We start from the raw sequence: 3,950 nt of genomic DNA on the forward strand, positions 1-3,950 counted from the left end.
TAAGCGTAGAAGACTGTCTTCCTCTAAAACTTCCTCTAAAAGCAGAGCCTCTCTTCTCTCAAAGTCTCTCTTCCTCTATAAATTAGTGAATATAGGAAAAGTAGTTTATTCCCAGTCCGCCTCCGATAAATACCCACGCAATTGTTGCTGCAGGCGGTAACAAATATCTGCGGGATTGTTGCCGCGGGTGGTGACAGATTTTATAGGCCTTATATTAAATGAACACAGAGTTTTAAAGATTAAATAGTATTGCATTATATTTGCTGTACTGTTAATGATTAACTTTTATAATAGACTATGAAAAATATCAAAGCTAAAACAGTGTTTGAAAATATATAAAATCAAATTGCAAAGATTAAATATACTCTAAAATTATTAGAAATAGTTTAAGAACCATGTTCTCATAAATTTAATTTTGAACTGATAATTAATCAAAAACTACTTAGGAAAACAGAAAAACATAATCTCAAACAGTAGAATTATTGTTTCTCTTGAACCTGGATTCAGATTTAGACTTCTGGGGTCTTCAAATGAAAATAAAGTGAAATGCCTCATCACAGACACAGGAGGGAGGTGTAATAATACTCATCAGAAAATAATACTGAAATATATCTTATAGATATACTTAGAAACCAAAAAAAAATCTTCACCACAATTTCAGACTGTTTGGATTTATCTTATAGATAACTGGGAAATTTGAAAGCATGCCATCTTCAGTGTACATTAAGAAAACAAAAGGAAAATGAAGTTAATTTTCTGCTTCTGATTGAGACTTTGCCATAGATGAAGCATGAAGAGATAGAAGCAGAAGACAATGTCTCCACTGTGGTCCAGTTTGTCCTGCTGGGAGTTTTTGAACTTCCAAAGCTCCAGGGGTTTCTGTCTGGGCTGTTCTCCATCATTTACATGGTTGTCCTCATTGGGAACAGCCTTATAGTCAAAATAACTAGGCTTGCCCCTGCATTGCACAAACCCACGTATTTTTTCCTGACAAATTTTTCTATTCTGGAAATCTCTTATGTTTCAGTCACTCTCCCTAGGATGCTGGTCAGCCTTTGGACTCAGGATAAGAGCATCTCCTTACTGGGCTGTGCCACCCAATTGTGCTTCTTCCTTGACTGGGAACTGCATAAAGTTTCCTCTTGGCTGTGATGTCCTATGACCACTATGTGGCCATCTGCAACCCTCTACATTATCCCCTAGTCATGAACCCAAAGAAGGTGCCATCAACTGGCAGCTGACACCTGGCTTGGGGGAATGCCAGTCCATGTAAGGCAGATGTGGCAGATGTTCTCTCTGCATTTCTGTCATTCTAACCAAATCAACCACTTCTTCTATGACACACCCCCCATTCTCAAGCTAGCCTGTGGGGACACTTCAGTGCATGAGGTGTCTGTCTATGTAGTTGTGATATTGGTTATTATAACCACTTTTATGTTAATACTTGTCTCTTATACCAAAATTGTTTTTGCTATTCTGAGGTTGCCCACAGCCCAAGGACATGTGAAGGCATTCTCCACTTGCTCCCCACATCTAGTGGTTGTGGTTTTATTTTTTGGATCTGGTACCATTACCTCCCTTAGACCCAAATCCAACCATTTGGCAGGAACTGACAAACTCTTCTCTCTTTTCCACACCATAGTGACTCCAATGTTTAATCCCATGATATACAGCCTTCGGAACAGGGATGTGATTGATGCATTGAAAAGACTGTTGCTTAAATGATAGTATCACAGAATTATGTATGAATGTTTGCATTGCTCATCACACAATTATCAGAAAAATATTTCATATCTGTACATTTCCCTTTTGCGATGCTTATCACTTCTAATTTATTTGTTTGCATTATTTTTGAACATTTGCCTGAAATTTACTCTGCTTGGACATCTCTCAGGCAAATAAATTTATCTTTAGTATTTAGTATTGATGTTATCAAAAGATGAAAGACAAAAGTCTTGGTCAGGATGTGCAGAACATGAAAATTATTTTCTCATCAATAAAATTGCAATGTAAATCACATATCCCTTGTAAATTATATGAGCAGAATTCAATGTTATGACTTGCAATTGAAATAAACTGTCAAATTATTTACCTAAATAATTTCTTATGTATTCACAGTTATAGTGATTGTTTTCCTCCTTTGATTCTTAATACATAGACTTTCCAATTGTAGTTGAATACTAAATGTTTGTTAAGAGAGTGATTAAATGAGTAATGCATAAAAGATATTGCTGTTGCCTACCTTAGTCTCTTGGCAAACTCTAGAGGTTTTACATCATTGCTAAGCAAGGATAGCACATTTAACTGTCAGTGTTATATTTATCCAGAGATAATATCAAAAGAAAAGTTTATGAGCATTTAATTTTCTTCCTTAACACTTCCTGAGTACAAAATAAAATACAACATTCTTTTCTGATAAGTTATTCACTCAATTAAACATCTAAAGCCACTCATTAATATGAATGCATTAGAATTTGGCCCTAGGTAGCCTAACAAACTTTCCATAGAATGCAATATCATATGATGTGCCAGTTAATAATTTTAACAGTTAGAGATCTGATCAAATAAAGTCCTTATAAACCAGTTATCCAATTCACTGGAACACTGTGATAGACTAAAAATCCTAATTCATGGGGCTTTTGTATACAGTAAGTACATGACACATGGAACTTTGCATAGTTGGGCCAGATCACATACTACGAGTTTAGGAAATTATCCAGGTATCCCAATTGATGACATGTGCCCTAAAAGAGAGAAAGAACAAAGAAGAGTATGTCGGAGATACTCAATGACAAAAAGGAAGTAAAAGAGAGAGATAATAAGGACCCAATGACCTTTGCTGTCTTTCCATGAATGGGCCACATGCCAAAGTGGTGATTTTGAGAAGCCACCAATGACATTTAACCAACACTCATTGAAAGCAGAGATCACAGTCGAGCTTCCTCAAAGAACAGAATTCTTTCAATAAAATAATTGAGCAATGAAGGGTTTTCTCAGGCTATCCTCCTGAAAAACATGCAGTTCTGCTGATACCTTTATTTTAAAATAAATAAAGCCACTGCTGGACATACAGAATAGCTTAATTTTGACTCAAAGCTATAAAATAATCATGAGAGTGAATAAACAACCTACAGAATGGGAAGGAGCCTTTTCAAAACCTAATGGGTTAATATCCAAGGCATACAAAGAACTCCAAATCTCCATACAATGAAAACAAATAATCTAAATTTTCAAAAGGGAAAAAAAAACATAAGCAGACATTCCTCAAGGCCTAAAAATGACAGTTACATATGGCAACTACACAACATCACTAATTGTCAGAGAAAAACAAATTAAAGACACAAGGTGATATCACTTCACTTCTGAAGAATGATGTTATCAAAAGATGAAAGACAAAAGTCTTGGTCAGGATGTGCAGAACATGAAACTTTGAACACATTTGTCAGAATATAAATTAATTCAGTCAATGTAGAAAAAAGCATGGAGTCTTCTCAGAATATGAGAAATATAACTGCAATATGATCCAGCAAGCACACTAGTGGATATGCGTCTGAAGGAGACTGGTCAGTATGCTATACTGCCATGCTAATTTTAGCATTAATTACAAAGTGTGAACATGGAATAAGTCTAACTGTACATCAACAGCTGAATAGATCCATAGAAGCTGGCATAAACACAATGGAATATCGTTTGTTCTTAAAAAATAAAGAAAATCCTGTCATTTGTGGCAATGTGGAAAAACCTGGAGGCCATTAGAGTAGATGATATGAGCCAGACAATGAAGAAAAAACACATTATGATCTCACTCCTATGTGTAATCCACAAATGTGAACTCAGAGCAGAGAGTAGAATGGAAGGTGTGAGGATAGAGTGGAGGGATAGCAGAGATTCTCATCAGAGCAGGAAAAACAACTGAGAGGAGGAGCAGGCTGAAGAGATCTGTGTACTTC

At 35.8% G+C, this 3,950-nt stretch overlaps 1 pseudogene; it reads left to right on the forward strand.

The window, feature by feature from the left end:
- The first annotated feature begins 783 nt into the window (after nt 1-783).
- On the forward strand, nt 784-1,725 carry LOC124960277 (olfactory receptor 10AG1-like; annotated as a pseudogene).
- The last annotated feature ends 2,225 nt before the right edge of the window (nt 1,726-3,950 follow it).

The sequence above is a fragment of the Sciurus carolinensis genome, chromosome 11, assembly GCF_902686445.1.
Source record: "Sciurus carolinensis chromosome 11, mSciCar1.2, whole genome shotgun sequence".
Classification (NCBI taxonomy): domain Eukaryota; kingdom Metazoa; phylum Chordata; class Mammalia; order Rodentia; family Sciuridae; genus Sciurus; species Sciurus carolinensis.